This window comes from Notolabrus celidotus, chromosome 9, assembly GCF_009762535.1.
Source record: "Notolabrus celidotus isolate fNotCel1 chromosome 9, fNotCel1.pri, whole genome shotgun sequence".
Classification (NCBI taxonomy): Eukaryota; Metazoa; Chordata; class Actinopteri; order Labriformes; family Labridae; genus Notolabrus; species Notolabrus celidotus.
The window spans coordinates 13,673,672-13,697,837 of NC_048280.1; the positions used below are offsets into that span (position 1 = coordinate 13,673,672).

General features: G+C 43.0%; 1 protein-coding gene across 2 annotated transcripts in view; it reads left to right on the top strand.

The window, feature by feature from the left end:
• efna5b (ephrin-A5b) overlaps positions 1 to 24,166 on the top strand; it is a 104,707-nt gene that overhangs the window by 22,178 nt on the left and 58,363 nt on the right. The gene's annotated exons all lie outside the window — the stretch shown is intronic.

The window sequence follows — 24,166 nt, forward strand, 5'->3', positions numbered from 1 at the left end:
CTAGAAAGCAACATGTCACGTGATGTGGACAACTGAAATACACATTGATCAGCTCTAACATTATGACCACCTGTGCAATGTAATGCAATTCAGTAAGCAGCTCTACCACAGATAATGCTTTAACCAAGACTCCAGATTTTTAGTTCCTGTTGAAATGTCAGAAATGTGATAACTGTACTGTAAATTTATTGTTGGAGTTGTATTCTCTAGCTTGAACTTCTGTGTGTGGGAGTTTTCAAATGAAACTTAATTGATCATTGTCGAAGCTCCCAATTCAACAGATACGGTATGAGCACTTGGGATAGCACCTACAAAATGACAAAAAAAGCAAAAAAGGAGCACACTTTAACTTAAGACTTCTCAAGGTGCACAACTACATAGAGGCTGTTAAAGAGGTAAAAAAAAGTCAGTACACTAAATGTCCTAGGTAACATTTAATCTGGGCAAATAGCACAGACCATCAACAAGCAACGGACACATTTCAGCCCAAAGCCTTCTTCAGCATTGCAGTGGTGCAGTTGTAAAGGACATTTAGTGTGCTGACTTTTTTTTACCACTTATATAGCACATAAATCATAAGCATCAGTAAAAGTTTCAATCCTAAAGTCACTGTCCACCATGACAGTTTTAAAATCTCACAGCAGAAGCCCGGCCTTACTGCCCTGAACCATACTGTATAATATCGTATCGTATCAAATCAGATCGAAACGGATCAGATCAGATCAGATCAGATCTGATCAGTTTAGATATCAGCATTTACATATAGCAGATGAGAAAATAATAGGCTATTTTTTGTATTTTGGGTCATTCCCCCTTTAAATTTTATCAATACATCAACGTATCTATCAGTAGTTTAACATGTTTGAAAGTGCGTGTCATGTGTGTGTTTGTGCATGCTGCTCATTTAAGAGATCAAGTCGATTGGTGGTTGATGACTCTTTGAGCACCACTTGGGGTCCTTAGCTCCTGCTGTGCCCTGAGGAGGGTTCCCTCCATAGATTAGACACCATCTGTTGACTGGCACTTGACAAACCCATTGCCTTCTAGTGCATACACATCAACGCATTGACAACCTTATACTCATTTCCAACATCTGTTGCATTGTTCACTGTTTCTTCTTTTTCTTTCTTCAAACATCTTGCTCCATCTCTCCAGACACTGTTTTTTAGTTTTAAGCTTTCCCCTAATCTTATTTTTCTCCCCTCCCGATTTACCCTGCTGTGCTTTCATTTCCCCCTCTTCTTTTTCCTCCATTTCTTGATCCTTTTCCCCCCTCTTCTTCATGCCTCAGCCTCACTCTATGTGTCCTTTATCCCCAACTCTTGCTTCCCTTCCTCCTTAGATATCTCCCTCGTGCCCTCCCTCCTTTTTGGATGGAAGTGTTTGGGTGTGAAAAAGTGTCATTAAAAAGATGCCCCCCTCCCCTGCTGGGAGTAATCATCTATGAATAAAGACACATTAATGTTACCACAGCTAACACTGTTTGCTCTGTGCACAAGCGTGTGTGTTGCCGCCTGAGTGGCCCATGATGCCAACATGGCCCACTTTGTTTCACTCAGCACTCCCTCCTCAAACACACTCACCAAATCCTTCCTCAAGGTCACCGTCACTTGGAACCAGACTATGTGTGTGTACGAGTGTGTGTGTGGCTAGATTTCAGTCTGATCCCATGAGTGTTGCTTTCTCGTACCTTTATGAAAAGGCTTCATTCTCTGCTGAATCACATGCATATTTTTCAAACTATTTTAGAAATTGGCGTGTAATCCACTGGGCAATTTCACACAGACTGATGCAAAAGTTAAATGTGTGCATAACTGTGTGTGAAGTGCGTTTGTGTGTGTAAATTTGAAAGCGAGTAGGTGCAGAAGCTCAATTTTTTATGTCAGCATTGGTTGTGTTTTGCCAGTGTGTGTTTTATAGGTGTGTGTCTGGGGGATCTTTCTGTTTCATCCTTCCTCCTGTGGTTTTGGTGCTCTCTGGCTATTCTAAGGTCCAAGATGACACCGTGGGAGAGGGGTCAGTCATCACTGCCACCCCTCCATCTCCTCCTCTCCCTCCATCTCTCCATCTCTCCATCTTTCCTTTCATGTATTCTCATCTCTCTCTTGTGTGGCTCTTGGTATGTGGACTTTATTAAATTTTCCTCCTGGTGGGTGACGGAGAAGACAGGAGGGGATCACGGGAGTCATCCCCTCTTTGCCGCTTTCATCTGTCTCTCCTCTTTCATTCCCGTGAGGGGACTCTGGTTGGAGGGTTCACCCGGTGGAAAGGTAGCCCAGGTACGCCTGCCCTCTTTGGGCACTGTGCTTCACAACAGCTACCTGATTCCATCTGGAGGTCAGAGGGTGGGAAAGAGATAAAAAGAGATCCTCCTCTCTCTGTTTTTGTGTCACTTATTACACTGAGGCCGCACTGTACTCTCTTTAAGGCCTGACGGAAACACAAAACTTTGATCCACAGTTCTGCCAAACTCGTCAATCTTCCTCAATCAATATAAATTAAGAAATGTGCTTTGCAACAGCACAATGAGCTCCAGGCTGGAACTGCTTTGCAAATTCAGTGAGTGAGGCATTCAGCTCTTCCTTTAATGAAAGGGTCAACAGAGCTTGATCTGCAAAAGCACACACTCTGTAACACACAGTGGAAAGTAACACAAGAGCACACAAGGGTGGCATTATGTTGTCAACTGATATCAGGTTTTTAAGGACTGATGCTGATAAATACAGAGCAAGTCAGCTGATTGCCAATATATAATGCTGATATTGTTGCTTGTTGTTGTTGTTTTTTTCGCATTTGATATAAATGAACCACTGTGATAAAGCATCAGTACTTTAGGGTGTCTGTTTTTGTGAGTGTAATGTGTGTATATAGGTGGTGTTGCTTACTTGTGAGGGCAATAGAAAAATAGTCTTGGGGATTAAAGAGGCAAGGAAGTATAATGGAGATTGCAGTGTAATATTACGTAAAAAAACAGATATGGGAGCAGCTGGATACATTTAAATGTGAAGATTCAATATAGGGAGAATGACTCTGTGCAATCTTATTTACATTCAATTTATTTACATTGATGTATATGTGTAATGAATCCAGGATGAAGCAACCCTCTTTTGTTGTGTGTCTTTCATTATGTTTCGCAGTAGCTGCTGTGTTGTGGGGATGTTATGTACTTGTAGTTTTTTGTACTGTTATGAATCAGACTGAGGTTTGCCTTGGGGCTTCCTGGCTCACACTGTCTCTGTTGCAGCCGGGGAATCAAATGAGGTAATTGATTGCTTAAAATGATCCTCTCCCCCTTTTGTTCACTGCTTACGCTGTCTGTGCACCCCAGCTTGTTTATTGGCAGAGACTCTCCCCACAGGGAAGATTGGTATATAATCAACTTTAGGCAATATAACAGGCTATGCTTTTGCCATAAAATAATGCAAGATAGTATAGAATAAGTAAAGAAGGTTTGATACTTTTCAGGACTCTATTGGCTGAAACAGTTAGGAAAAACTTTTAGTATAGTTTCCAACAGTGTGCTACTTCATGGCAAATTAGCAAAGATGCATACTAAGGGGATTTGGTGACAAGTTTCCTCAAACAAACAAGTCAATCCTGGGGCGTTCTTTTCCTCGCTGCCAATGTTAATGATGGCCTGCCCAGCAATTCATTTAAAAGGAAAAAAAGATGGTTAGCCAAACATGCAGAGAGCAATGCTTCTCCTTCCACTGTTTTGGCTAATGTGTTCTTTATGCAACTGACTTAATAAGACATGACCGTGCATTTGCTCAATTTGCCTAATGTGATCATGCAGAGGTCAAAGCCAAAAGAACAAACATGGCTCCCAGTAAATGTGGGGAAGCCGGTTTAGATCAGACATTGTGATTGCTCCCAGTGGGCAATTTGTAAAAAAGAAAAAAACTCCCAAAAGGGATTGTGACAGATAAATTATTGCTCTCCCTCTTGTTTTACTCTAAACTCTGCAGCCAACAGAGCGGGATTAATAATTTGTGTTAACAAGAGGGATGCCATCCTCCTTTCATTCATCTTTAAATTGTGCCCCTCTCTGCGTTCACCCCTGTCACCCCGCTGATTAGACCTGACAGTTCCCCCCTCTCATCCTCAGAGATGACTAAGTGTTCCTCCTGCGCTCCCACAGTCTCATCCCTCACCCACGGATGGCCCGTATCACAGGAGGAGCAGATATGAGACCAGGGAGGAGATCCGTCACGACTCCCCTTTTATACCTGGAGCTCATTTTTCAGCTACTGGAAAGGCGAGTGTGAGACATCTCTTGGTGGTAAATGTGATTTATCCACTAAGCATTTGCTTGGTGGTGGCCAACGTGGCTATAGAAGCAGCTATGCTCTCAATTAGCACTGATTTATCTGCTAGCTGGGCCGTTGGACTCTGAATCAGCAGTGGTGATAATGAAGACGCTTCTGGTGGAAGCCTGGTGGAGTTTTTTAGTGCTACAATCAATTGGGAAGTCAATCATTGCTTATATGTGTTTGTTAGAACTATTGAGGGCTCTTCAGTTCTGTTTGTCTTGAATGTGTGATTTGAAAAATACTAGTGGGTGGTCATGTTTTACGCCATGTCCTTGGCTTTAGGAGGAAGTTGTGTTGTTTTGACTATAACAGGCAATTACAATGGAATAAAGAAAGAGATTCAAATTCTAACTTGCTTCTGTAACTCACCAGGACACATTATGGCCTGGCTGGTATAATAGAATTAAACATAATCATGTTCTATTTGTTTCCAAGCCACTGCATTCCTTTTCTTTGGTTCAGTAATGTGAGGAAAAGCTCAGCCACATAATTTAACACAACACTAGGCTAACACAAGACATTGTGCGCAGCAAAGACAGACATTTAGCAGTACAGTATTAGACAGGATTAGCATGAGTCAGAGTAGAAAGAAGGCGCTGAGGATGACAGCTTTAGCCACACGTTTCACTAGGTGTCATTTAATACAGCTGCAGTGTTGAGCCAAAATTAATTCACTCACAATGACTTCTGGTCCTTTCATTTCTCTTTTAAAAAAAAAAAAATTGTTCCCCTGTCTCATACTTTGCATTCCTCACTGCTTTAATGGATTTATTTAATTCCAGTCTTTTTTTATTTCCTCCAATGTGGCAGCAATCAGAATACCACCAATTTGCAGGAAAATTAGTCCATTTCATCTCTGTAATTATGGACATAAGGGGAGGGTGGGGGTGTGTTTGAAACGCTCACACATGCCCATTAAAAGGTTGCTTTGAAGCCTGCACAAGCCTGCTCTGTCAACAGGTTTGCCAAGAAACTTTGTAGCATGATTTACTATCACCTTGACAGTTTACCTCCATGTCAAATAGTTAACATGCACACGTAGTGAGACAGTAAGTACTTTTATATGTAACTGGTTTGACCATTATGTGTGCTGAACAATTCAAGAAACGCACTGAATGATGGATTCAAAACTGTCTTTTCATCATCGAAGAAAATATTGCAGCATGCCGTGATTCATCATGAAATTCTAGTTATGACAGAAAACAGTTTTGCAGGATCTACTCTGTTGAAGTTTGGTGAGAAAGAAGGTGTTTCTGTGGCTGGGGAATGAGAAGGGTGAAGGGGTTTCAGTCCTAGCCTAATCCACCTCCAATCTTGCACTGTGTGAAGAAATACCGAGACCAGGTCATGGCTTGAGGTTGGGTCAAGTCCCCAATGTAAACCCACAACATTCTTTGAGCTTTAATGGTGTTCGTGCCTCCCTCCCACAGTCTGCATTTATGTGCGCTAACATGTGTGTCAGTGTACATTTTCACACTTCACACTCGTATCAACTTATATTTCCACTGTGTGGCGTAGCGTGGCGAGTCGGGGTCTCTGAGGGCTCCGGGTTTATGCTAAGACCATTATAAAGGAGCGTGATTGTGGACGATTGTGTGAGAATGTGTTTATGTATGTCTGCATGAGGCGCCGACAGGGCTCTCTCTGGGGTGGGTTTTAATTCCAAATGGACGTGTGAGGACGGGCAAGAGAAAAAAAAAAAGTGTGTGAGGGGAGTGTGTGGGTGTAGAGCGCCCTTAGATGCAGTGTGTAAAATGGTTATTGTAGCGTAATCAGCGTGGCGACCTGAACTAGAGTTAATATTGAGGAGCTTGACCTTTTCTGTTGGCGGGAGATGAGGAGTGCCCTCCATCCCCTGTGGCTTTGTGGTAGCATTTTGGTGCACACATACACACACATTTGCGTGCATACACTCAAGTATGTGGGCACAGTCAGCGTTCTGTCAAATGGCAGATGCAGTAATCCACCCACACACACACATACATACATACACACACACACACGCACACACACACACAAACACACAAACACACAAACACACAATAAATATAAAACGGACAACACTCAGAGGTGTCAGTCCTGCATGTTTCTGCTGTAGCTGTAGCTAAAAACAGGCTAGGTGGCTCTTAAAACTTCAAAGGTGAGGAGAAAAAAGGTAAAAAAGAATGCAGAAAGAAACTTGTTGGGTGTTTTATGGCAAGACACCTGAATCACCTGCTCTCATCTGTAGCTTCATTTGCATTTGGGAAACCTGCCCAGTCATACCTACCCACACCCAGGGGAAATAGCAACCTTCGATGATCACAGGGAGGACAACTGTAGCGAGCAACTACTTCACTTATCTTTTTCTCATCCTTCCTTTTTTCTACTTTACTCACACATATATTCTCTGACTTCATCTGCTTTCACAACCCCCATACTCTCACCCTTTAAATCCTCCCAGTGGTATTAAATTTGTGTTTATCCCTCCAGCCTGCCTCTCCCTGTGTGTCTCAAGGTCCCCAAGGAGACATCCAAAGCACAGAGCCCCAGGTAGGGAGCCCCAGGCTGGGCTTGTAGCTGCCGTGGGAGCCCTCACAGGGATTTCCAAGCTCTGGAGACCTGGTGGTAGCTGCACAAGGTCTTGCGTTGCAGCAGAGAGATAAGAAGAAGGAGAGCAGGACAGAAGAAGAGAGTCAAATCTGAGAATAAGAAGATTTCTTTACCACATTTAATGTCATAAACATTACTTTTTGCTGCTAAGCTACACTGTTTGGGACGGAAATGGAAAAGCTCCCTGCATGTGTGCCCTAAACCCCTCCTACATATGAACCCCTGCCTCTTATTTGTCTGACAGAGAGAGAACAATTGCACGCAGCGGTTTCAGAGGCCCTGTCTAGGCCTCTGCTTTGTACAGGGATAAGATGATGTCCCATGCTAGGAACAAAGCTGGATAATTGACCCCCTTCAGTGGCACTAGCACGGCTCATGTGGCCTGTCGGACTTAGGCTGCTTCCTGTGCACACACATATGTGTACACATGAATGCACTGACAAGCATAATCATGCTCACACACTGGCAGAAATGCAAACAAATGTCTCGCACCATGCAATGCTTGTTTCTCTAGGATTGAGCTAAAACAGCGCGGGAGTAAATGTAAGCTGTGTGTCACTGCTGTCTCTTTTGCCTGCATGGTGCATTCTCACTGATCTGCTGAGTGCCTTTCAGTAACTGAACATATACACCCTGTAATCTTTTCTGCTTTGTTATACAGCAGAGGTGTAAACTTACAGCTCTGATGGACAACTACACAATGAGCAGGCTTTATTCTTGTTCTTCAGTGTGAATGAAGCATTTAGGTGCTTAAAGTGAGACGGCACTAACTGCAGTGAACAATAAGAAATACTAATCATGCTTGGATAGAGGTTGAATTGTACGTTGTTGCTCCTAATCTGTTCTTCTTTGTCTCTTAAATCTTTTTTATCCTCTCCGTGTATGCAGAAGTTATGCAGACAATGAATTGCAAACATCTTGCTTGTAATCAGAAGCTTTTTTCCCCTTTCTGTCAGCAATTTAATCCTAAAGGCAGAAAAAAAGAAATCACTTCTCAAGAATGCAGAGGTAGAAAAAGCTCTTATTTAGTATTCAATATGGTTTTAGGATAACTCATGGGAGCTTTCAACCTTTCATCTTACAAATAGAATTGATTTGTTTGCGAGAGAAATAGCAGAACAAAAAGTTTGAAACAAAATACGCATGAATCTGTCACCCAGTTTATGAAGTTATAAAGCAGTTCCCTTTCCCTCTCTCTCCCTCTATCTCGCTGTGTACTGAGCTTGTGCTTAGTGCGGGTCACTCACATCAGTCACTCTCAGACGGCCGGAGCAGCAATATACTGTATGCTAATTGTTTGCTGCTTAATATGCTACATCAATCAGGACTAATTATGACATTGTTTCAGCACTCGGTGTTGTTTCAGCAAATGAGAGCAAGTGTGGGTGACAGAGAGGGAGAGAGGAGAAACAAAGACAGAGAGACGCTTCATAGAGAGAGGAGAAAATGAATACCAATGCAAGTGAAAATGTGCAGTGTATTAAAGGAGTTTATATTATCTCTGTTTGTGGTTTTCCCAGCCTGAGGGGGATTCTCTTTTTTGATCAGTCAACTTTGTTTTAACCGAACTTTCTATTTTGATGTAAATTTAATTCCTGTTGCTTTCCCCCCCAGAATAAAATTGCTATCAAATGTGCTGCTTTCAAGCACAGAGATTATCATTTCCAACTTAGCAGGAGCTCTAGTAACATGCAGGCCAACAAAATGTGCATTACACATATTGAAATGTAGCTCACAAACTGCTCTCTATGATTTTTCTCCACATCTGCTCGATCATTTGAATGGCTGCTGCATTAATCGCCTTTCATGATTGATTACCTCAGGAATTCTTTCTAATGGGCTCCCATCCTGCAGTGGAAGTACCTCTTGTTACGCTGAATCATTGTCAGATATTGTGACATGCCAGGCTATCTAAATATTATTTCTCCGCTTATAAAAGCTTTACACACGTGCACGCCCTGGTGTGTACACTCTTTTTTTCTCCTCACACACACCTTGAAAAACTTCTTGACTGCAGTGTGTGACCTCCTGGTCGTTGCCAAGTGCCTGGGATGGGGGCCCTCTGGCTTGCAAGGCTTTTTAATGGACTCCCAGACAGTCCATTTCCATTGTGTGTGGAGGACAACCCTGGTGAATGCAGCAAATTAATCACATTTGGACCCGGATTGGCTGCCGCTTTTCAGTGTGAAGCCCCTTGCTAAGGTGCAACTAGAAGGACCAGAGGGGTCAGACAGACACAAAATGGAGGGCTGAGGGAAGAACAGAGGGGAACTCTTTAGTTAAACCCTTACTGAAAGAGGAACAAGGCTGTCATTTTGTATTCCAGCATGGCCCTTTTTTTTCCTGTTCCTGCTGGCATTCCTGCTGCATTTGTAGAAGTGGGTCCATGCTTCTTTGTGTGCTTGCATGAGTGTGTGTTCGTGTGCTTGTAGGCCGAGACAGGGAGCGTTCTAGCTGTTTTGTTGTGGCAAAGGTCATCTTGTAGTGCCAGCTGGAGAGAGGCCTGTGAGGCCCACTGGATAGGCAGATATTGAGAAAAAAAAAGGGCGAAGAATGATTGAAAGGTGGGGCAGAGTGGTCTTAGGAAGGCAGATATTTCACATCAGACTGTATAATGTTTGTTTCATCAGACAGGAAAATCAACTCTGGCAAGTTTAATCCAAGTTGTAACAAGCAGAGGGGGGAGTTAGAGTATGTCTGGAAGCAGGTGGGGAGGGTAGAGGTAGTGGAGGGAGGGGAGTTCAATGGGCCTTGAGAGCTGAAAGCATGAGGAAGAGGATAAAATTGGCTAAGAAGCGAGAGGAACCCCCTTTAGCTCGCTATGGCCCCTGTTCAGTATGCATCCCCACTGTTAGGATGATAGTGGGGGCAGAAGAAGGCCATTGTTCCTCTCGGATCTTCCTCTCCATTGAAAAGAGAGATGGATGGAAGGGAGGAAGAGAAGAAGGCGAGAGACAGAAAAGAGGGCCAGGGTGCGGGGGGCTGACCCCCGACCCACACTGACCCGCAGACACCCGCCACAACTGGGGCTTTTGTCTGGAGATCGACCTCTTCATGTAAGAATCGAACCCCCTAGAATCTGACCCTTCCCCCTCAGACTCACTCGAGTCTGACAAGGTCAGGGTTCAATCACTGTTAGGGGCCCGGGGCAGTCAAATAGAACTTGGAACTAGCACAGTGCATATGTTTTTGTGTGTGAATGTTCATGCGTGTGAGCGCCTGGATATGTGTTTAAATGCTGGTGTGCGCAGTTGTTAAATCTGCGGTCATGTAATGTAATAAGGGGGTGGATTGAAAGGAACGGCTCTCCTAGGGTTTTAGCGTGGTTAAAGTAATACCAGCTTTATGTTCATTTCAACACCCTTTCAGACTCTTGTATACCTGTATTTGTAAGAACATATGTGTGTGCGTGTGTGTGTGTGTGGTTCTTCGGTTGTGGGATGGATCATTTTTATCATATCTCCTCTGATGTCAGTCAAACAAAACGAAAAGTGTGTGCCAGTCATGATAAAGATAAATTCTTTACTTGGGATGTTCTTGGAGTGACTATTATCCTCGTGGGTTTGACATACATTTAAATTCCAACTTGTCTAGTCTAAAGGTAAGAAATCACTCAAGAAATGTACTAACTATGGGATCACAGAGTCTGCTGGTAAATGACTAATTTGCTAACTCTGGCTAACATTAGCAGAGCTATCACCACCAGCCAGTTGAAATGTTATATCTAGACACAGCCATACCACTTAATCTCTATTATCTAGATCAAAAAGCTGCCAAACTGGGCCACGATAAGAGATGCCATCTGTCATCTGTGCTTGTTTACATCCGGGTAGTAGAGCATTATGCCAGTGACCTTAGCAAGTGGGGGATGGCTGTGCTACAGTATCAACACAACATATGACCTGCCCTCTAGGGATGGTGACAATAATAAAAATACAAATAATTTGTTTAACAGACTAGTAATTTGTGTGCTGACTTGCAATGGTGACAACATTCAATCGTTCAGTCGTTTAAATGTGCCAATCCCTATTTTTCCAGTCTGAGTTGGATCTCTACTTGAAGGTTATTATCAACTGTGACTGTATTCAAGCTAATCAGACACACACAGTCACATAATAATTCTCCCTCTTTATTTCTATAGCCCTCTATACCCCACTTTATTCTCTGTTTAGTCTTTCATCATGGGTATATCATAGTTTATATTCATTGGAGAGCCCATATACTGCTGTGAAATCACAGGAGCCTGACTGTTTCCATGTGTTGGCTTTTATTGCCGGTTTCCTGCCACACTAATGTGGATTTTATCAACTCAGCATGTGGATATTGATGTTAGAGAGAAAAGTAAAGTTTTCCCCTTTTTGAAAATTTCCAACCAACCCTTCTAAGTCACAGTTTGTGTTCAAGCTTTAGGAATATATTCTTGGACTCTCGTAGACTTTAAGTCCTTTATGATTCAGGCACATAAACATTGGTTCCCTGTCCCTCACACACTCACCACATTTACACTTTGGAATAATATGCTTTTGGGGTAAAATAAATCACCACAAGATCACAAGCACCCACCATCAACTCCTTGGCAGATCATCCTCCAATATAAATGTATTTCATAGGCCTGGCCAGTGACTAGAAAACATATATTAACATTTTCCTCTATATTTCAAGCTTGTCAAATGAAGAGGGGGGAGACGGAATATACAGCTGGTAAAACTTTTGACTGATGCTCGCTGACTGGAGTGGGAGCATTTAAAGCCGGTGCAAGTGGGAGGGAGACAGGAAAGAGAGAGTGAGAGGAGCTAAATGTGGAAAACATGAGGATGCTGGCAGAAAGGCAAGCAGGCAGGCAGGCGAGTGGTGGGGGACCAACAAAGGGATGGTTTGACATGGCTCTGTCAAACCAGTGTAATTACTAAACACCCCAAATTACATACCCTCATTTAGTTGTACCCTATCATTTACCACTATCCACATAGCGCTCTGTTTTACTCCTCCTCTGTGTCCTGCTCACTCTTGCTCCCTCTTTTTTCCCCCGGTTCTGCTTTCCTTCTCGTTTATGTCTCTTTGTTTCTCCACTTGTGGTTCCCCAGAGGGCTTCAGTGTTATTCCCCATTCTTTTTTAAGCATCCAAGGTGTTAGAAATTTAATTTACAAGCAGGCTCAACAGTCCTTTATTTTCTTGTGAAAGGTAACACATCTAGATGAGCAAACTTTCCCTGCATTACTGTTCATTATACTGTCAAAAAGAGATGTATCGACATGATCTTTGGCACTGATGGCAGCGAGGACTCAGTGTTACCAAGGAAGCAGGTAAACAGTGATTAGGGCTGAGGCCTTGAATACCAACCACCATCACTTGTCGGCTAAAGATACACTGAGATGCAATGCCTTCTCCACGTGTTAATTTCAAACTGGGAGTGAGCCTTCATGTCAGGAACATTTATTTACACTAGCCTCCACACATTGAGTGAAACCTTTCTAAAAACTTTGCCTCTTACATCTCCACACGCATAACGGAGACAACCATATGTTTAAAAATCAGGAGCAAATGTGCCCACTGTGTAAATCTGTGGTCTGTGTACGCTTGTGTACTTGCGCATTCTGAAGTGTTTTAACTTGCCCATGTGGTGAAGGGTGTATGAGAGTATTAGTCCCCTGTGATTGCCCTGATTGCAGCCTTGCTAGTTTGCTTGGATTGGCACCTGAAGTGGCAAAAGCCCACACCAGCAAAGTAGCAAAGCCCCTGCCACAGACTAAATACCACGCTAAAATGCCCATATCCAGTGTCCCTATGTCTCACCCACAGAACACTTGCAGGTTTCCTGTTTGGTTTTTCAGTGTGGACCTATTTGATTGAGTTCAAACCGCTCTCGCTATCTGAAGTGTGTCGCTCTGTTTGGGAAAGAATGAAGCACTCAGGAACAAAGTCCTGCTTCAACATTTTGTGACTGTTTGCTCAACTTGAGACCTTGTGTATAGATCAGACTGTCAGGGCTTCTCTGTGCCATATCTCTGCTGTGGCAGCACACTGATGATGTCATAAACCTGCTCCAGCCCCTCTACATCATGGCTGACATTTTCACGGTTGACAGGGCTTGGAATGGGCCGAGCACCTCGCGTCAAGGAAGGGATTCCATTACTGCTCTCGTAACTCATGACTCACACACACACTCACACACACCACACACATTGTCTACCACTGCACAAAAAGCAGACTTGAACTAAAGGACACCCTTCCACAGGACATCCATTGTGCCCGTCTGAGAAAGTGTGTATCATTCCCAAAGAGGACATTTGGGGTTTTCAGGGTCGAGGAGTGTGTGCTCAGTTGGTCTCTGTGGTGATAATCGCTAGGCGCGGCCTGAGATTTATTGTCCCATCAACGGCCACGGAAACCATCAGCCGAGCGATGCAGATGAGCGGAGAGGTAACGAGATGAAAAACGACAAGAGCAATGGAGAAGTGAAAGAGAAGGGGCCGTGATCAATAAGAGAGAGTGGTGTCCATTTGGATAATGGACAGAGGATCATAAGTGAACAGGGTCAGAAGCAGTTTCATTATCCACTCCATCCTAAACTCCGTCTGGTGGTTGTGTGTGTCTGTCTGTGTGCATGCAGGTATGCGCATCATTGAAAGAATGTGTGTGTGTCTGGATCTCGGTTACACACTCGTATCCAGACAGGTTGCGAGTCAGCTCCATTATCTTGCCCATCAGCTCTTTTTTCTCATCTCGGCCATGTTAAGTGAATTAGAACTGAAGGAGAAGAGGCTGATTAGACAGCCAGCGTGAACAGCTGACACAAGTTTAAAGACAGCATCGAGTTGGTTCTCATCAAACGCCCACATAATATAACAACAACACTCTTGATCTGAGTTGTCTGATGTGATTACCTTACTTGAACCTTCACAACTTGATCATACACACAGAGACATCCAAAGCCCCCCATTTCTCTCTTTCCCTATATCTCCCATGGGTTCTGTGGCCTGTTCAGTTGCACAGGGATGTTTGCATGTGTTTTGCAGAAGCAGGTTAAGTTTCCAAGTCACCTCCCAGAACCTCATCTCTCTGCTGCATTCACTATCCGATCCCACATTTTGCTGCAATGCTTTGAAGTGAATTTGCATTGTGACTGGCTGCCAGGTGCTCCCTCTTTTTCAGCCTCTCTTCTCCAGTCTCTCTTCTCTTTGTTCCTTCCTGCAGTATTTTTCTCCTCATATCTCCCAAAATCTCCTCAACCTTTCTTGCTCTGCCTATTTGTCCTTCTACCCTTTTTTTTTTTTTTTTTTGTGCCTCTGAGCAAAAAAAATCACCAAAATGGATGAGGTCATGCAGAGAGCTGTCAACACTCTGATCATATGGCTGCTACCGGCTCTGCTAACAGCTGAGGATGTGCTCTCAATGGCAACTCTGTGTTTTGTAATCTCCGTGGAATTACAGGCTTGGGGAAAAAATTGAGAGATTAATTTGCTGGAAATAAAGACGGGCTGACAGGCGGGCGGTGAGACAAACTGATATGAGCTGCATGAGGAATATAAATATGAAAAAATAAACTCAAATACTTGAGGGACTGAACAAATAGACCCTGAGGTCATAGGTAACCCCCCTGCTTTTGTATCCTGCTCTCAGATAACTGGTATGTCTGGTTGTGTGTGTGTGGTCAAAGTTTCATACCTTTTCATCCCATCCTGAGACATCAGAGAAAAGCCAGTGAGAAGGTGTTGATTTGATCCCACACCCAAGGCCTCAAATACACACACTCACCCACACCAGAAATACACACTCTTTATGTGCTGAGGGATTCCCCTTCAGCCCAGGAGGAATGAAGTCAATGGTTTTAAGACACAGATAGAATCTCACCTTTCTCGCATGCAGGCTATAAAAGTAAGAGCTCCATTTCAAGTGTTTTAATTTGAGCGCACATCTTTTTATTGGTGCATTTAGCAACTTTGTGGTTAAAATGATTACCAGCGGTTTAATTTGAAATCATCAAATGGCGCCATGTTTAATGGTGGCATGTACCTATTGGTTTAAAAGATGCAAGCAAAACATAGACAAAGTCTAACCACACCCAATGATTTCTATGGAGAGGTTATGAGAAACAAAGGTAGTAGTTGACATATTGAAAATGCTATCTCCAGAGTAATCAGGACACCGACAAAGAAATGGAGTTGGGGCCAGAGACCACCTCTTGTATGAGATCTTTGCATGTTTGTGTGATTGCTGTGCCTACATATTTCAATCAATCAATCAATCAATCTTTATTTATACAGCGCCAAATCACAACAAACGTTATCTCAAGACACTTCTACAAACATAGCAGGTCTAGACCATACTCTGTTTAATTATCAACAAAGACCCAGCATCAAGACAGGATAAGATTATCTCATCTTAATCCACCATGTTCAAATGATCTGGGCCAAAGAGAGAAAACACCTCTTTTTCTGGAACAACTCCTGCAAATGATCAAGTTAGAAAAGCACGCTAAGGGAGTGCCCTTGGCTTTGGGAGCAAGTGGACGCTCAAAGAACTGCAGTATTTTGCACTTCTGCACTGGCGTAAGTTTTTAACAGCCAAGGTCGCTGCTTGAAGCAAAAGCATACAAACAATCTCAGTCATTCAGAAAGCTGGAGACAAACTCATTTGGCCTTGTTCATACATGTCAGAGGGTGGGACAAAGGCCACGAGTTGTTTTGTGTCTGTCACAAATATTTTTTCAACAACCTCACATCTGTCTTCAGTCAATGAAGCATTTGGAAAAAGCACACTTAGGTCATGGGAATTTGTCAGTTAATTGCAAGTTTAATCAGGTAGTCTATGAATCTCTCAGCTCTTCATTCATCGCTGCGGTTATTCCTTGACATCTGTGTTGCACTGAATACTGCTTCCCCAATCTGGGCTCCATTTCTCAATGAAACACTACTTGCTTTAGAAGAGCTTTTCTGTGAAGGTTATGTAAACTATATGTCTAATGATAAGTGTTTGGTGTGTTGTTTGATATTACCCCTTGCTGGTGGGTTGAATCTTTAGCATACAGCAGAATTAATGCAGTTTGTATCCTCGACAGCAAAGCCTGTATCATCAAATATAACCGTTACAGAAAGCATTCTTGAATAGGTTTAAATGGAAACTGGTGTATGGAGTGGGAAAAAGAGGGATATGTTTCACACCTCTTTCTTTATTACACAGATCAACATTAACTTTCACAACCAGCAGTGAAAAATCTGAGACTTTGGTGCCAAGTTGTTGCTTTGTTTGCACCTCTGTGTTAGTTGTGTGTGTGTGTGTGTGTGTGTGTGTGTGTGTGTGTGTGTGTGTGTGTGTGTGTGTGTGTGTGTGTGAGTGTGTGTGAGTGTGAGTGTGTGTATGTAAAAATTGAGATAGAGCCAGGTTGTGAATTACAAGTAGAAATAGCCTGCAGGTATTTTAGACAAACTAGCCTTCGCTAATGATGGTTTTCACACAACATGCGGCTAGAACGACTCCTGGTAAGTCGCTTAAACTCTTTATGTCACCTCTCAGTTCATGCAGAGCTGCCTCGGGCTACTGTTGTTTAAACAGGGACGGTGTAGGCTGATGGGTAACAGCATGTGTGTGTCGGGGATGAGGTGCATCTGCTTTTTAATGTCCCCCCCTGTCTTCTAAACATTCCAAACACACACCCAGTCTCTCTGTCTAGATGGTTATAAATGGCCGGGTGTGTGGTGCCTGCAAGCTGTCATTAGGAAGCCATTAGGAGCATGCAGGGGGAAGGACAGAACCAAACGGAACAGAGCAGAGGAGGAAACATGCAGCTGAGATCATCTTGGATCAGCCCCACTACATCCTCCTCCTCTTCCTCTTTTCCTCCTTCATCCTCGCAGCCTGCAGCAAACTAGAGGTGCTCGGCTAATGGCTGCCACACCTCCTTTCAACTGGCCCAGGCCCCCGGCGCTGCTGTCAGACAGAAAAATATACAGGGAGGAGGGGCCGTGTGTGACTGGAGGGGAGGGGAGTGGAGATGGATGAGGATAGAAATCTGGCAGAGCAAAGGGATACTGATATGGAACGTGGCGAGAAAGAGGGGGAAAAAAAGAAGAAGAAGAAAGTACAGGGGAAAGGCAAGGGAGTGAGTGGAAAATAAAGAAAGACAGAAATTGTGCACTGACATAAAGCAAGACATGGAAGGAAAAGAGAAGTAGAAAAAGTAACTTCCTCCTCTTCAAGCCTCCCTTCATCTTACTGCAGCATACTGTAGAACACTTTTGGATCCATCTCCCTCTCTTATTGGCCCTCTTTCTAAGTCCTCTCTTCTCTTTAGCTTCTTTTGATTCGCCTCTGTTTGATTGAGAGATAAAGTAACAGGAAAATAAACAGGTACAGAGATTCAGAGCAAACAGAAAGAGGAAGAAAAGAGGGAGAGAGAGAGGGAGAGAGGAGTAAATAAACTCTTGTGAATAGCAGCTTGAAGCGTGGACACAGGGTCTCCTAGCAACCGGGACCAGCTATGCATTTCTTCTCTCTGTTTGATTTCCTCTAAAAGACTGAAAGAGGAAAAATACACTTTGATTAGGAGAAGAGTGCTGTGGTATGGTTCTCTATGGACCAGGAAAGCAACAACATAGATTTATGTTGGGTTATTAGAAGGCTTGGCTGTGGAGGGAAGTGGATAGAACACACGAAAGAGACCAACAGGGGAAAAATGTTCGAAAAGTGATGAAAAAGGGTTGGCCCGAAACCAGGACGCAAGGACACACCCTGTCATGAGAGAGGAGTTGGACCTGTCTTGGGATGATGTGAGAGCTGAGGCAGAGCAAAGGAATGTAGGCCAGACTGTAAACCAGAACAGACATTCTGGAAGGAAGGAGCGATTAGAAGAGGGTGGAGGTGGTTGCGGAGGAGAGTGAGAAATGTCAGCTGATGATCTTTGGGCAATCCATTCAAACTAGAAACTCCCAAGACAATGCCAGGACATGGGCTGAAGATTACACTGAAAAGGGTAAAAGAAGTAGAATATAGGCTGAAATGGAAAAAGTTGCAGAAAGTAAAATCTAGAAATCCATTGGCTTTCGTCAAACACAATATAGCTTCAATAGGCATGTGTCACACAAAATGTTAGTAAAAAGTAAACCACACTTAAACAACCATGATCAATCTGTTTGCACTGAGTGAAAGTTTTCTTTGTCCTTCATTGATTTGCAGTGTTGACAAAACCTCTAAGTGTCCAGCAGGAGGTATGAAAATGTGCAAGTGCATATGTCCACAGTTTGGCATGCTTATTGCATCTGCACTGTGTTCAACGTGACTGTGCAGAAGTGTAAGATTTGGCTTCTCTTACAATAGCACTTTCTGCAACACAAACTGTAAGCGAGGGAACTCCTCTGGGACAGCCTGAGCTCAGAGATCAGAGGAAAACCATCTGTATATATGAGTAAGCTTATGTGTAATCGCACCATGTGTTTACGTATTCTTCTCATCCAGCATGAGGGAATATAAGTAGAGCACTGTTTCCTGCAAGAACAATAGATAATAGGATCAGAAATATACAGTAAACAGCAGTTAATACACACAGAGGACACTTTTTGGAAGAATTACAGAGAGTCAGAAAGTACACAACAAACACAGCTCACTGTAAATAACACTTTGTACCAACGGTAACCCGGGTCATTGTGTTACTACAGTGCAGCATGTGTTGATGAACCTGGCGAGGAGCACAAGCAGACAGGAAGAGATAGATTGGGATCAAAGAAGAAGAGATTAGATCATATCTCAAAATTGTGTTGGTGGTGCCACCATTGACTTAAGATAATTAACATCCCCACCAGCAGACAGATAGAGAGAAGAAAAGACACTTGGCAGATGTGTGTGTGTGTGTGTGTGTGTGTGTGTGTGTGTGTGTGTGTGTGCGTGTGTGTGTGTGTGTGTGTGTGTGTAATTGTGAGCCTGCCTGTGAATGTATACATATACTGTATATAAATCTTAAAATGAATTAGTTTGATCAAGAGCTACTTGTCAAAGAGGATGTGATAATGAATAGAAATGAGAGTGGTACCACCTGTTTGTCAGATGCAGGAGAAGACTGCATATGTCAGAGCTGCTATAATACTATTTTCCTTCCTGATTCTGAAATAAGTCCTCAGACTTCAGTATCGACCAATACAGAGCAGCCTACAAGTATGATTTAAAAATATGCACAAACAAGCGGAAAAACTTTCATTGCTGTCATTTTGCTGTCTTTTAACAAAATGCAATACTGGCACTGTATTGTCATTGTTTGTTAATGTCAGACCCTCGCTAGTCTGCACCAAAATTACTAGTCCTTTTAAGGAATTACCAATATTCTTATTATTGTAGGCCCAAAATGCTGGTCATATGTTGAGTCTAAGCTGTAGCACAGACTTTAGTCTGTTGAAGGCTACTACCATAAAGAGTGCTCTACCTGGATGCAAACAAGCACAGATGACAGATGGCATCTCGTAGCACGGTGCAGTTTGGCAGTGTTTTGATCAATAAAATGGACATAAAGTTGCACATAGACTGTGTCTGGTTATACTGGTGTATAAACACTTGACAGGAGCTATGCTTTTGGAAAGGAGAACCGAATGCTGGCGGTAGTTAATGTAAGCCAGCCACTTTGTTTATCCAGCAGATTCTGTGACTCTGATGGTTAGCTGTTCGATAAATTGTGCTTAATTTTCTTGGTCTGTCCTTACCTTTAGACTAGTCGGTTAGTCAAGTTTTCATTTACATTAAAACAAGTAGGAAATTAGTCACTTCTAGACATCCCTCTTTAAACTGTTATAGTTCTAGATCAGTGATGCATTGACTGGTATTAGGCCACTACAGCTACTGGTATTGGAGCATGCATTCGATGCCCGGTATAAGTTATAAAATATAAAAACATTGCTGAAAAATCCATGAAGAGTTTCTCAGTGGAACTTTACCTTCAAACTTTTGTTCACACTTTCTTATTTAGAAGCAGGTCACAACATTGTTTTTCCTTGGTAGATAGATGAAAAGATAATCCAACCTGCCATACCAACTCTCCTCTTTTAATTAAACACATATTGTAAATCAAACATCCTGCCACACACACTTCTGTGGTCAGCGTTGTCATGTGTAGGCACCAAGCAGATAATTTACACACACTTTACGTCAGAGAGACAATTAGCTGCTGTGTTGGTGTTTGGGGCCAGCCGTAGACACACAGAAAAAGAATGAGGATAGAGAGCTGGGTGCATTCCTGTGTAATAGCCAGCCAGACTGCCAGCCCTTGTTCTTGTTTACTGTAAACACCCTCATGCCAATCACTCTCTCTTTCCCCTCTCAGCGCTGTGACTCGGAGCCAGCATGTTGCCCAGGGCAAGTTTCAAACTTTTGCCATAAAGCTTGCACTCACATGCAAGGATCATTGTTGATGCACGCAGACAGGCCTCAATCACTTATTCACAAACAGCAAAACACAAACCACATTGGCAGGCTTCTTTTAAAAGCCCATGCACACATCCTAATTCTTATGCTTGGATGTTTTTATAAGCCTTTGCAGGATCAGGAAGTCAAATGATACAAATACATACATGTTGTGATTCTTGCAACCAGTGCGTCACCTAATCAGCTGCCCTGAGGACATAACCGTCTGTGTACCTGTCCTGCCATGTACCACAGCCTGTCTTCCAGCTGGCCCAGCACTTCTATGTGTTTATATCTGGATGTTTTTAAGGTGTTGCTGTGCTGTTTTGGAAGTGGGAGACAGTTTCCTGACAAGCACGCTCGAGGGCATGGCAAAGAAGGGATGCATTGTTTGACCAGGTGTGTATAGAGGTAGAGAGACGAAGATGAAAAAGAAGACAGTAAGAGTTAGACAGGAGTAAAAAGACGAGTGTGACAGATTCCTCCGCGCGGCTCTTCAAGCATCAGGACGGTGCTTGATCCAGCATGATGATGAACTGTGATGGATCAACACAGCGCCCAGCAGCCGCTCGGGGGCTGCTCTCACCAGAGCTGAGTGAAGGGGGAGGGGGGGACAGCCCCCAGCTGTGAGCCGACACCAAGCCAAGACAGAGAGAGATAGGACACTTTGGGCATTTGTTTATTTATTTCCTCCCATATGCTGTACCCTCTGCAATGCTACAGTGAGTCAGCTCAATGAGGCATAAGGTGAATGCTCCATCAACTCTCTGAGGATGGGCGGGTATTTCGGCAGCAAGAGCAACTTCCAGCGTAAAAAAGTGTTCTTTGGAAGCTTTTGGATGGGGACAAAGCTTTTTTGGCATTTCCCTGGCATTTCAACGGACTTTCGTTGATCTTTATACCCCATGTCTAGAGCTCTCTCCAAAAAGTAGAGTCAAGAAAAAATAAAAAGTTAAAAGCAGAAGCCAAAATGTGAGGCAATTATTCTTTCTGACACAATTTTCACACGAGGGGTAATACATTTGGAAACCAAATCTTGTGAACAAAAGCTAAAGTGTGCCCATTTTCTTCTGTGACCATTTCTTCCTCAATCCAAGACGTTCACACATTAGTCATTATCTCTTGTGTTTGGCAGTGTGTAGCCAGGAAAGAGAGCGAGGGTAGTCCTCTAATGCCCACAGCTTGAGAAACTATTACAATGCCATCTCATTACCAAGTGTCCTTCTTTGTGTTTGTTTAAACCATATGGAGAGTTTGAGGCAGAAGGGTAAAAGAAGGTTTGGACTCTTTCCCCTTCACAAATAGTTTTGACCTTTTCATTTAAGTCTAATTTTAAATCTTACCTCTTATTTGTGGGAGGAGGTTCATATGAGTATGTACAGCAAAGGCCAGGGGAAGGGCTGAACAGGGAGAACAGATTAGACACAAACATATACGAACACCTGGAAGCTGCTCGTTGTGAGGATTTGCGTAAGCACAAGCTCAAGGACAGGGTGCAGACGTCTCTTGCTGCATCTGTGAGCAGGTTTTGTAGTTAAATATGTTTGCAATCAGTTGTTTATGTTCTCGAATGTTAGAAAGTCTGTGGCTTTTTTCTTCCGCGTTCAAGTGTTGCACTCGATATTTTGCATGACAGACAATTATACAAACCTGCATATTTCACATCACTGCCAAAGAGCTTTCAGAAGGATTTAAACAACATAATATCTGGCTGTATGTTGCATGCACAGACTGTTTTAAAAGCCTCCCTCGTGGATTTACACGGCTGAAAACTGACATCCAAGACTTACAATTTACAGCTAAACAGCAATCCTTCCTATGCAAGGAACACCCAAATTCTCATCATGCTTTTCCCATTATGCATGCATATTTTCTCCCAGAATTGATTTTCTGACACCATAGCTTGAGACCGTAATGCTTTTTGGCAGCTGACTCCTAAATCTTGGATGTTGAAGTCTGCAGAAAGCGAGGGAACGTACCAAATTCATTCAATAACCGATGTGTTTTGCTTATTGGAAGCAATCATGAGCTGTAATTTTATTATGAGAAGAACTTAGATGCTTCATCACAGAAGTCTTCACTACTTGAAGATTTTTAATTTCATCCTCCTGTCGAGAGGTTCTCACTTTCCTTGTCAAAACTTTAAACACAGGCATGGAGTTCATTATAATCCCTTGAGACTACACACATCACTTCTAATCCAGTCAGGATTACCAAATTAACTATCAAGTGTGACAATAACATTTCTCATGTTGTGTGGTACACTAGAATATCCGCACTACTTTTATCCCATTCATCATTCCCTGCTGAATTTAAAACAATCATGCCCAGCTTTTTTTCCCTTAACAAGATGTGGCATTCTCTCGGGAAACATTCAATTTAGGCTGTGGATTTAAGCAAAGCCCTGCTTGTGGTGACAAAAACCCCACACATGGTCGCTATCTGTGCGGTAAGAGAACTCTTAGTTCTTAAAGTTGCAAACACGAATCAGCTTCTCTGGATGCAACTGTGAAGACAAGACAAAATAAACTCCCACCGCCTGGGTCAAAGGAGTGCATGTCCATTTATAATCTGATAAAGGAACACACTCCAACTTGAAGGACAAGGCATGAAGAAGTGATGGACAATGAAGGAGGAGAAATCTTGTCCTTGTGTTACAGCTGAGTCATGCATGTGACCACTTTGTGACTGAAAATGTTTACATGTTTAGTAGTGCTTTGATACTCTTATCTGTGTGTGTACTCTAAGAAGTGTATGCCAAAGTGTGTAAGTGTGATTCGGAGAGGGGGAGAGTGCTTATGAGTGTGAGCGTTTACCTATGTGTGTCTAATGAACAGTAATTTCATTTAGAAAGCAGTTAGATGGGCGGTGCAATCAGGCGTCCCATTTCAAAATTATATCCCCCCAGGTCACACCAACACAAATCCACACATACACACACACACACACACACACACACACACACACACACACACACACACACACACACACACACACACACACACACACACACACACACACACACACACACACACACACACACCGTGACTCTAAATGCATGCAGAATAAATGTCTCCTGGCTGCTATCTAACTATCTAATTATTCCTTTTTTCATTAAATGGGTAAATCAGATTCTAATTAGCCAGGCTGTCATTCAGTGGGCAGGGAGCTGGAGATGGTGAGCACGTATTGGACGGTGTTACTCCTAGTGTGTGCGTGTATGTGTGTGTGATAGCATATGCTCTCCTCTCTGTCCCCAGGGCAAGGTAGAGGTCTCTGGTAATTACTTTTGTTGCACCAGGAAAGAATGTCGGAGAAGAGCATGAAGGAAGCCAGCAAGAACCAATCAGGTGTAGGACCTCTGATTAAAGCTTCTTTAGACGTATCAATAGGCACAGTTTGGAAGGTGGACGTTAACTATCCTAAGAGTGCTTTTAAAGTAATTTCAGGACAATCTTTATTCAGATAGATAATGCATATTTGCATAAGATCCTAGAAGCAACATTAGATTCCAGTTCATGCTTTCAGAATTATTGCACGTTTCATCTTGTGTGAAACGCTGTGATTTCTGAATGACTGTCTCCCCCAATTTGCTCAGCTTTTGTTGAACACATTTTAAAGGAGCCATCAAAGGAAATAAAGCAGAGAGGAGGGTTGTGTAGCATTAACCATGGCTCCTCTGACTAATTGGCCCTCGAGAGACTCCCTGCAGGAGGAGGACACTTACCCCTCATTCCTGTCCTGCAGGAGGGACGCAGTCATACTGCTCTCACTCTGCATTGCACCCCAAGTTACCACAATTTATCCAGTAATAGTGTGCATTTGTGAGGCTGCTTGAGGGGTTTTATGTGTGACAGCATTCCACATCTGATTGGATGTG